The following is a 12,461-nucleotide window of genomic DNA, read 5'->3' as shown; positions in this document are numbered from 1 at the left end:
CATGTCAACCTTGAAAGATTGATCAAGTGGAGAATGAAGATGAGGGTTAGCATGATCCCTCACAACAACTGGAGAAGGATCATCTTCACCAAAGAGAAGATGAATTTCATCAATAATGTCTCCAAAATCTACAATATAGGACTCCACAAACAAACTAGAAATGTTTATCAAGTAGTCATCCATGGAACTAAGTCTAGAAGACAATGAATATCTTGTTGCACTAAATCACTTGAATCCATCACTATGTGAATATAACTATTATTAGGAACAACAATAGATGGAATATCAATAGGAGGAGAAGAAATGGAAGGCTCAAGAACTTGATCATATGTGAGAACACCTAAGTTCAAGTAGCCAAAGTTCTCCTCATAGTCTAAATCAATAGTAGAAGTGTGATCAAACTTTGCTAAAGAATCTACTGAGAAATCATTGTCATCATCATGAGAAAAATCTAAGAAGTGGTATAGCCTAGATGTGTGATCAGCCACTCCTATAGAAATGATTTTTATAGTCTCCAAGCCTTTGATAAAATCTAAATCAGGTGTGAATTCCACAGTCCTTCTTATATCTCCATCAGTAAGCTGGTAGATGGAAAGAAGATTATGAATTAGGTGAGGTACATAGAACACATCTTTGAAGTATCCCTCCCCTTTATCAATATTGTCTTTCCCAACAATATTCATATAAGTTTTATTTCCCATTAATATAGGTGGAGTATGACAAGGATCAAATGATGAAAACATAGACTGTGAAGATGCCATATGATGAGAAGCCCCTAAATCTAGAAGTCATCTCCCTAAATCTTGACTTGAAGTAGCTACTAAGGCATGACCTTTTCCCATGTGATCTTTTCCTTTATTAAAATCTAAATGTGAAGAAGAGGGAGAAATAGTCGTTCTTGAAGCTAGACTAATTTGATTCTTCTTGAGAAGATTCTTGAGTTCATCAATCTCCTTATTATAACAATGATGTTCTTCATGTCCATTGTTTTTGCAATATGCACAAGTAAGAAACTCCTTCTTGGATGACTTTCCCTCATTTTTGGAGTTGTCTTGTGGTGAGGAGGTTGAGTTTTCTTTATCTTGTTGTGAATTTTGTTTTCATGATTTCTACTTCTTGTTGGACCCTTTTCCTTGATTCCCTTTACTAGCCACCAATGCTTTATACTTTAAAGACTTGAGAATCCCCATGCTTATCAAGTTTGATTGTTCTACCATCAACATCTTTGTGAACGAATCAAATGAAGGCATGGTGTAGGAAGAACCTAAGGTCAACTTATGAGTGTTGAAGTTCAAAACAAATGATGCATACTCTAGAGGAAGTTTTCTCATCAAATTATAGATCAATCTTTCATCCTTTATGCTAATTCCAAAATCCTTAACCATTGACCTTAGCTCATGTGCTTTAATGATATAGTATTCAATTGTCTCAAACTCCTTTGGATCTAATGACATGAGATTTTCATCATGTTCAAAACCCCTAGCTTTGTCTACTTTTTCATACAAGCTAGCAAACTTATCCCATGCTTCCTTTATTATTTTTACAATTATCAATATGGAAGATAAGATCTTCATGTACATACTTCCTCAAGTACCAATAGAAAACTTATTTTTCTGATTCCATTCATTTATTTTATATCAGGATTAGATGTTGCAACCATGGTTTCATCAACATAATCAATTAAACCTTTTTCCATCATTTTACTCCATGCTCTAATTTTCCATGTAGCATAATTATGTGGAGTTAAAAGTGGAAACCTAGGAGAACCCATGATGCAAAATAAAGGAACACAAGAGAAAGAGAAGTGCAAACACTCAAGACACACCCCTCCCCCCAAAATCACTCAATCAAAGAACCCCACAAAATAGATGATTTTGGCACTTTTATTTAGTGTGTATACAACTGCCACTTGTCAAAATGAATCAAAGTGGACTTCTAATTTTGATTATTAAAACAAAAAATATAAATTTATATCAAACTCAACAAGATAAGACACAAGATCTCAAGGAGCTAATTAATTACAAGTGCAAAAATAGGTAAAAAATGATCAAATTTTGAAAGTACTATGTCTACTTTGAATTACTCCAAACTAATACCAGATCTAAAAAGTAGACAAAAAATTATGCACTTTCAAAAAAAATAGCACCTGAATATGTGTCCAGATGAGCCTGAACTAAGCCTTCGAAGTTGCAAAAATTGGGATTTGCAATTTTTAGAAAATTCAAGAATAGAGATTGCAAATGACCTGTAGCAATGTGTAGATCATGAAATTCTACCCCAAAACAAAAAAGAAAAAAAAAATACTCGAAAAAGGGAGTTTGTATGAGGGAGATATCATTGTTTGAAAATCACCTCTGTAATTATTTTTCTTGAATCACCACCGTTGCACCTCCAAAAATCAAATGACTCTAGATTTCACCTCAAATGTCCAATTTTGATGAAATAAAAGTTGATTTAGAGGTTTTATGACCTTCTAAATGTGATTTCAACATTTGATTTGAACTAGCAAGCTCCAATCTTGACCTACATAAAAAATCTCTCCAATAGCTATGCAATGAAACTCCTATGGCTCTAATACCATGTAAGAATTTGGTATAACTCTGATACCATGTAAGAATTTCACTAAGGCAAGAATAAAATGTCAAGATCTAGAAGCTCAAGAGAAACAAGATATAATAAAATTAGAATGGATTAATTAGACAATTGGATTAATTAGATAATTAGATTAATCAGATAATTGGATGTCAAATAATTGGATGAATACATCATAGAAGAACCTTGTATATAAAGGCAATCAAGACCACTAGGATTCATGCAAAGAGATAAGTATAACAACTAAGCACATGTCCACCAAGAGTGGATTATCCTCCATTGTGCATGAATGTGCATACAACAATGAGAGGATAAGAATATAAAGTTTTATCCCATAAAGAGAGGTGTGATACAACATGTGCTCAATTAGAGTACAAACTATTGTGTTGTCAACATGACAACTATTGGGCATTCATTTTGCACGAAGTCAATGGTAGGAATCCATTGCATAATTCCGCTCTTGAAAAGAAAATCTTTTAAGGATCCACTCCAAGGTTCAGTATTTGTCTTGCGACATACCAAAATTCGCTCAGTAGAAGATAAATGTGAATGTTCACAAGGAGGACTTTGCTAGTTCTAAAAACTCTTTTATCTTGGAATTGAAGTAAAATCTATTCACTGTCTCAAAATACCACACCAAAAGAACAATTTTTTTTTTTTTTCAATGCATGTAACTCTAACAATGTAGCTACTATGAGGTCCTATTCTAATATGGGGTTAGCAAAGTAAATAAAAAAATTGAAAGAAAATAACATGAAATCAAATGACTTGAAATTGAAATTCCTAAATGAACATAAGCTACAGAACATAACACGTTGTGTGTCAAACCTTTGAGGAAATCGGTAGAAAACCAATGAAAATAGGAGCAGCACTTCTTAGAATCCACTAATGAAATCGTCGGTGAGAATCTTTAACAATTCGAATGATATTTCACTCTTCATCTAATTGCAAGGCCACATAAAGTGTACTCATGCTAGACAAAAAGCTATGTAGACACAATTGGGTGATCTCTTCTCAAGCTTGTTACATCAATGTAATTCATATATCTGTAGCAAACACTAGAACTAAAAGATCGCACAACCAAAAATAATGCAATAAATCTTTGGCTCAATCACAATATCATGAATAAAAATCCACAAAACAATGACACATTCAGGCAAGAATAACTACACTTTGAATGCTAGCACCAAAAGCATAATTTTATTGCATAATAATGGCAGCCCTTCTTACATTTTACAATGGGGTATTTATAAGAAATTGTCTCCTTAATTTGTGTTGAGAGTGAGAGATATCTTAATGGAATAGAATATTTTTAAAATATTAAAAAAAACTAAATATATAAAAACTAACAATCTAACTGGTGCTTAGAGGGACTTCATCCATATTTTATTCATTTATTGGATGCATGAGCCCTCTACATGTCAAAAACAAAGAAGAAGTGAGAGAGAAAGTAGGAGGAGGCCATCATTCGAAGTGGAAGTGCATGGAGGCATCAAAAATGGAAACTAGCCCTTCACTAGGCATGTGTCGGAGTTAACTTGCCATCAGAATGCACTCCTGATGCATGGAAAGTTCTATTTTTGAAACTGGCAGTCAACTATCAGTGCACCTCTAAATTGCAAAGTTGCAGAGCTATGAAGCTCAAAAATGTGGAGTTGTGGAGCTATAGACCTGCATAGTTGCGAAGCTCAAAAATGCGTTGCAGACCTGTATACCTGCGAAGCTCAAAAAATGCAGAGTTGTGGAGTTGCATACCTATAGAGCTTTAAAAATTTGGAGCTGTGGACCTACATACCTACAAAGCTATGCACCTCGATAGCTCATATCACCAAAAAATCAAAGTTGTTAATTTTGAAAATAGTTTCTGGGTTTTGCTCAAATGGGGTTTTAGATCAATTTTTGTATATAATCTTTGCCCTTTTTGATGATTTATACCCTCTTTATAGCCAATCACTTTCATAAACTTGAACTCCCTCTACTTCTTCGATCTAAAATCCTAAGGTACCTATGTTGAATCTTGCCATTAATAGCTGCATAAGATGAGGAACCTATTCCACTTCATGTGTCCAACCTTTGTATCTTCGACCTTTGTCTTCTCTCAAACTGCTCTATCCTTCTCGGTAAGAAACCAAGTGATCCAAATGATCAAATGTTTGAAACTTTTTCATACTTTTTTGCAAATTTTTCTAGGCATTTTTTAATGGCTTTTTCTGAGGTCTTCTGCTCAAAATTTCAAGTTGAAACTTTCATTGGTCCCCAAAACTAGGTAGCCGAAGGCTCGCTATTTTAGGGATTGAAATTAGATCTTTAGTTCTTCTTTCCAATGGTGTAAACGATTCTGAATTCTAAGCTCCAAGTCAAAAGTTATGACCCCGACAAGTTGAGGATAACTTTTTTACCTAAAAAAAGAATCAAACATTAGTCCAAAGAGAAGAAAATGCTTAATTAAGACACACTCTAATGACATTAAAATTTTAAAAAACACTAAAAACTAGTTGTGCAGTGAATTGTGGCATGCACGGCATGTTTGAAGCATACACAAAGTGTGTGAAGCACATGCGTGGTGCACTTTGGTGTGCACACATTTGAAATACGAGCGGTGCCATTTCATGAATGTAGAGTGTGTGGTGTGTGCAGGTGATCATTCGATGCATTATGGCATGGGCGGCCCTTTCTAACACATGTGGGGCCTTTTGGTGCTTAGGCACATGTTCTGCCCTTGGTGGCATGTGCACAGCCTCTAGCACATGTGTGGCCTCTAGCCCACATGACACTTTAGGCATGCATGTGACCTTTATCACACGCAGTGCGACCACTGCCCTTGGTGGTGCATGCAACGCTCAGGCACGCGCGCTGCCCTTGGCAGTGCATGAGAGAATGTTGGCATGCACCTCTTCGGCGTGTGCAGTGCTCAAATGCATACACTGTCCTTGGTGGCACACACACATTTTGGGTGCCCGTGACCCTTTATGGCACCATGTTTGAGGGAAAAAAATTGTAATTTTTTCTAATTTTCAGCTCTAAAATTCTAACTCAAGCAAAAATTTCTTCTCCTGACTCTCAAATTGTGAGTCTAAGAGTCAAAAAAAGTAGGGGGTCCCCATTCCTACTAGGAATGGGGTGTGTGTTGTGGATACCACAACAACAACTCATATGAATATGCAAACCCCTAGGTGTCTACATGACAACTAATATAAATATGCATTATCCTAAGTAAACTTAAGTAAAGTGTAAATAGTAAATACTTATTTACACCAAAAATAATATATTGAGTGTTGCTTAGTTATATAATATAGGTCACAAGCTAGAATTTTAGAAAAAAAAGCTCAAGATCTATGATGATAGTAAAATCTAAATGACACTAGTGAACAAACTAAAGGTTATCTATTTTATCTTGAACTTATAGTTGATACACACTTGTTTGAAAATTTTGAAGATGTATGGTTGTGGCACAAAAGGTAATGTCATGTAAACTTTAAGAATATGATTAAGGTCAGTAGAAAGAAAAGAGTTACAGGATTACCAAATTTTCATAAACCAGAGAATGCTATGTGTAAACAATGTCATCTTGGTAAGATGATAAAGTCTATTCTTTCAAGTAAGACCCATACTTCTAATGACATTCTAGAACTAGTGTATATTTATTTGTGTGGACCAATGAGAGTAGAAATTTATTATGATAAGATATATTTTATATTGTTTATTGATGATTAATTAAGGATGATAGCAGTCATGTTCATGAAGTTGATGTCACATAATTTTGATATGTTCAAATGGTATAAAGTTATAGTTAAAAAAGGGTCTGGTAAATAATTGAAATGATTTTGATCTGATAGAGGTGGTGAGTTTATGTCTATTGAATTTACTAATTTTTGTGTTGAGCATGGTATTAAGAGATAGTTGTCAACGCTAAGGATACCACAACATAATGGGATTTCTTAATGAAGAAATAGATCAAATATTGACTATTCAAGAACATTTCTGATTCAAAAATGGAATTACCTAAATATTCTTGGGGGAATTCATTAGTACTACAATCTACACTTTCAACCAAGTTCAATTGAAGAAAGGAACAAACAAGATACCCTATGAACTTTGGTATGGTCACACACCTAATGTGATTTATTTGAAGATATTTGGAAGTAGAAGCTACATTCATAAAGATGAAAGGAATGGTAAATTTGATTCAAAGGTGATGAAGGTGTTTTTCATGGGTATTCTTCTAAGAGAAAGGCATATACATGTTGTAAAAAGGCTACTAGCACAATGATAAAAGTGCAAATGTAAGAACTAATGAGTTCACATACAAGAATGATGAGGAAAGAAAAAAAGAACCATATGTCTATAACAAGTTTATGTATGTCTATGAAAATGTTACTAACATAATGCCTGAGCAACACCAAAGAGAAATTGAGTGTCAACATGCAGTACTTGAGTTATAGACAATACAACCTAAGAAAGATGGAGAGCTTCAACCAAGTGAAGATAATGTTGGTAATTAAAGAATTGATCATGTGCTTGCAAAATATGAGAGAAAGAACCATTCACTTAAATAAATCATTGGAGATAAAAAAAAGTGTTTGAGTCATGACAAGAAGTAATTTGAAGGATAGTAAATATTAATTGTTGAATTTGAACTAGGAATTGTTAAAAATGCACTTGACAATGAAGACTAGATTAATGCTATGAATTAATAGATTGATCATATTGAAAAGAGAAATACATACACACTAGTACCATAACTAATTGATAAAAGAAGTGATTGGAACAAAATGGATATTTTGAAACAAACTAAGTGAAAATGGTGATGTTATGAGGAATAAGCCAAGATTAGATTGCAAAGGTTATGCCTAAGAAGAAGGAATTGGCTATGGAGAGACTTATGCCCTTGTTACAAGATTGGAAGGAGTCAAAACTATGTTGTCTTATGCTACCTACAATAAATCCAAGTGTATTAGATGGATCTTAAGGAAGCATTTCTAAATGGAATACTTGAAGAGGAAGTCTACATAAAATAACTAGAAGGATTGTTGAGCCTAATTAGAGGTACATGGTTTGCAAATTGAATAAACATTTGTATTGAATGAAGCAAGCACTGAGAGCATAGCATGAAAGGTTAAATTCATATTTGATTAAGACTAGATTTGTTAGAACAAGTGAAAATAATAATCTATATTTGAAAATTGAAGTTGAAAACATGTTGATTTCTGAAATTTGTGTGGATAATATTATATTTGGTGGTAGTAATTTGTGATGCAAATCATTTTCTAATCAAATGAGAAGGAATTTCAAATTTCAATGTTTGGTAAGATCAATTTTTTCATTGCTTACAAGTTTATCAAACAAAGGATGGTATTAATTTGACACAATCTAAATATGTGAAGGAGATCCTGAAAAAATTTGGAATAGATGAGTCTAGGCTAGAAGGTACACCAATGGTGAGGAAGAAACTATTGGTAAGGTAAATGAGACATAGTATAGATCAATATTTAATGTTGTACATAGTAGACCTGGTATTGCTCATGTAGTTGAAATTTTTGTAAGGTTTTCTTCTAATCTTAAGGAAACTCATATGACTTTTTTGAAAATGATATTTAGATATCTAAAAGGAACTGAAGATTTTGGATTGTGGTAAAAAAACATGGTGACATTATAGTTGAATTCTACACTAATATAGATTGGGTTGGTAATCTGGATGATAGAATAGGCACAAGTAGTGGAGCTTTCTTCTTAGGAGAGAGAGATTGATAACATGGTTGAGCAAGAAATAGAGTTTCATTTCATAGTCTACTGTTGAAGCTGAGTATGTTGTTGCAATTCATTATTCTTATTTTTTGTGGATTAAGAAACTATTGGAAGGAATGCAAGAGGAGGTAATTTATCATGTTATTATTTATTGTGGTAATACTAGTAAAAAATATATATCAAGAAATCTAGTGATGCATGAAAACACAAAGCATATATCTATCAAGTATTACTGAATGAGAAAGAAAATACAAGAGAAGCAAGTGAGGCTTGAATATGTGAAATCTAAAGAAAAAATTGTAGACATATTTACCAAGCCATTGCCTAAGGATTCTTTTGAGTATCCAAAAGGGAAAGTAGGGGTATTTCCCCTTGTTAGAAACAATAGTCCACCAAGATAACTGGGGGTTGGGAGGGGTGAATCAGTTATCCAACAATTAAAACATTTATCAACCTTAAATAATCTTATCCATTCAACTAAAGTAAAAAGAAACCATAATGAGATGCACATAGACAATTGCACTAGATATGTTAACTAGGAAAACCCTTGATTAGAGGGAAAACCCCAGTGGGAATGATGCCCAAAAAATAATGTACTAATATAAATATTCATTGTTAGAGGATGGACCCTATTAGGAGTCTATTACAACATTTAGTATACATGAGTCCCTGTTAGAAGACTTTGAATCCCTGTTAGGAGATTCCAATCCTATTAGGAGTTGTGCCAACCCTATTAGGGGTTATAGTACAATGTATGCAAGAGAATCTCACTACCCAAACATGCAATTTTAATTATAGGAAGAGATCACTACCCAAACTAGTAATTTACTATTAAGTTCCTCTTTCCTTTATTCTATCAACTAAACCAATCATTGTTAGACCTCATAGACTAGGTCATAAACCTCAGATCCAAATATCAAACCTCATATCACACAATAAAACCTCAGAAATGAAGTTTCCTTCACTTCCACTCTTCTCTATTGCTTACAATCACTTATCCATATCATTAATGATAAAGGAAAATTTTCTTCTTTTATACTAAATCCATAAAACAATTCCATGAGTTAGTTGTTAGACCTTCTCAATTAATTGTTATACGAAAACAATAAGAACATGTTACACTTAGCAATAACATTAATCTTCTACCTTGCAACTTGAATATCTTTCTATACATGTAATATTATGATGAGAAAACTTAGCTACATCATCATCAACATGTCTTCTTCACATCCTCAACCTCAATTCTCAGAATAACAATTCTACTCAAAGATATAATAAGTTTACTAGAACATGCTTCTATAAACTCTATCTCAGAACAGACATCACCAAAACTTACATAACTTCTTCCAAACTTAACATTTCATCATCTGATGTTAATAACATATACTAGATACTCATAAGTATTTGTCATAACCTTGGATAGTGAGAATACTCAACTAGCCATCTGTACCAAATTTATCCTTTCATTGTTCTTCTGTCAGATACCACAGAAGATTGTTATGTTGACATCAATGAAAAATATAGTCATGACTATAACATATCATCATGATAACATATCTACAATACTCCCCCATAGGAATATCATCAACATTCATGCTTCCAGAAATCTCCCCCTTTGGCCTTGATGGAAAAATAGATGAAAAACATCTAGTTCCAAGAATACCAACTGCAAAAGAATGTTAACCTTTATCTTCAAATCCTCTTCATCAATCATTCTTTCCCATTGATATACCTCAATGTGTTTTATATCAAATTGTCATTCCATTCAGTACTTCTTCCAAACATGATGTACTTGTTCTTTCTTGTTTTTGCTTCTCCCCATGATATTTTTCATGTAGTACTTCTCCCTTATTGACATCAATGTCAAAGGTTTTAGCAACCATACTCTGTAACAACTAATTCTTACTAGCTCAAGTTTCCAAAGACTATGAGAATTCTAATTGAAAAGATCATTTTTGAAGAATGAAGAAGATTGTTTGTAAAGAGGGAGATTGTTGATAAAGAATTTTTTGAATCATTATTTTGTCATTGATGTCAAACTTGCTATTTTCTAGAATGACAATTGCTTATAAAATCTAGGCACTATCACTTAGTTGATTGATGAAGAGGATTTAATTAGTAAGATGTAACAAAATTACCTAAGGGAAAGGTTGAGTTATGGTTTTGTAATGAAGTGAAAAGATCAGTTTAGACAATGGTAAAATGATGTATTAATAATATACTTGAAGATACAAAGGTTGACCACACTTAGAAACTTTAGAAGAAAAAGTTGTAGCAAGGTTGTCTGCAAAGCTTAACTTAGTTCATTAGTGAGTGTTGAGCAAGCTAGTTCATGCTGAGCAAATTTTTAGTTAGTGTTGAGAAAATGCAAAATCTAGTGTATGCTGAGTGATATAGAAGGAGTTGAGTAAAGTTTAGGTGTTGAGCATCAAAAAACTTAGTGGATGCTAAGTAAATTCATAGTAAGTGTTGAGCATCAGTAAAACATAGTTGGTGTTAAGTAATACAGTGTGTGCCAAACTCCAAAATTTCAATAGTGTCGAGCTGCTACATTATGTGAAAATTCAAAGATTCACCAAATCTGAGCCAACAAGTTTGTTACCTTGAATTTTGTGAACTAGATGGAGGATAAAGATGATGAGCTGGAGGCACAATTTTAGGTAAACCATTTTTTGAGTGAATTTAGGAGGATTCTTCATGATGTTTCTAGAAGGAACAAGATATGGGTTAGATTGATTGAATCTTACCTAATCCATTCGAATTGAAATTGAAAGTGGAAAGAATTAAGTGAAAAAGAGGATTCTAGACTTCTATTTAAGGAATTCACAGACCAAGAAGTTAGAGTTGTTGGGTCAAAGTTTTTGAAGGGTGTCACGAAAAAGGCATCAAGAAGAAAGAAGAATAGAGCAGAGAGACTTTGCTTCAATAATTGGCCATATAGGAGATTTCACTAGTATATCAAGCATGAAGACTCAAAGAGACAAAGCTTGAAAGGAGAACAAGCTATCAAAGCTACAGAGACTAAAAGCCAAGCAAATTTTGAAGAGCTGAACAAAGATCTGAATCTATAAGTTAAGTTGTGAGTTGTATTAGGTCAAAAGCAGTTATTGTTACTCTCTAACAATTATGTTAGCTAGGATAAAATCCTATGGACTTAGGTTGATTTAATAGCTATTTGTAAATCCTTTAATAGGGTGACATTCCAAGTGAATATTCTAAAGTCCTCTAACTAGGCCCACTTCTAACAGGGTGGTTAGATTCTTTAACCAGGTCACATTTAACAGTATTTTGTAGCCTTTAATAGGGAAGGCCTTTCATAGGGAATCACTTTAGAAGAGTGAGAATTGAGTAGAATGTTACTAGTGGTTTTTCCCAAATTGGGTTCCACATAAATCACTATGTTATGTGTTGATCTTTCATGTGTTATGCTTGCATGTTGATTTTATAGTAACTTCCTAATGTAGACACCTGAATTTGATTACACTATTTTAGTAATCCTATTTAGTTATCTAAAAAGGAATTATTAATTAAATTTCTATTTAATTAATCCTTGTCATCCCCTAGTTGATTAATTTAATTAATCATCTATAGTCCTAATTAATAAATCAAATAATCTATTATTTATCAATTAAATCCTTTTCTCCTATCTAATTCCAAAAATCTCCATTTATTAAATAAATCTATTTGATAAATGAAATCCTCAAATTCAAAAACCCCTAACCTATCTCTAATCCTCCATTTAGCCTAATCCACCCCATCCACCCATACTAACCAAGCTTAGCCACTAACTCACCCACCCTCATTAATGCCATCCACTTGTACATCTCTAACATCCCTAATCTAATCCTAAACCCAAGCCTAATCCACCCCCTAATGTTGTCACATTCCCTAAACAAGTTTAAGACTTTCCTAATCCAAACCAAAGTCTCCCCTCAAAAAGCCCAACCACTAAGTCATGAGTGCTCTTACAAAACATAAAAGACTCTTACAAGTCCACTCATGACTCTTACACCCATCTTCCACACTCTTCCCTCTTCCACACTCATTCCTCTTACATCCCTCTTACATACTCAACCCCACTCATCATGCCTTTAACCAACCCTTTACGCTACCCTCTCACACTC

The sequence above is a fragment of the Cupressus sempervirens genome, chromosome 5 (assembly GCF_028749045.1).
Source record: "Cupressus sempervirens isolate cs-2001-9-10 chromosome 5, ASM2874904v1, whole genome shotgun sequence".
Taxonomy (NCBI): domain Eukaryota; kingdom Viridiplantae; phylum Streptophyta; class Pinopsida; order Cupressales; family Cupressaceae; genus Cupressus; species Cupressus sempervirens.
Note: the sequence above shows the minus strand (reverse complement) of the source record.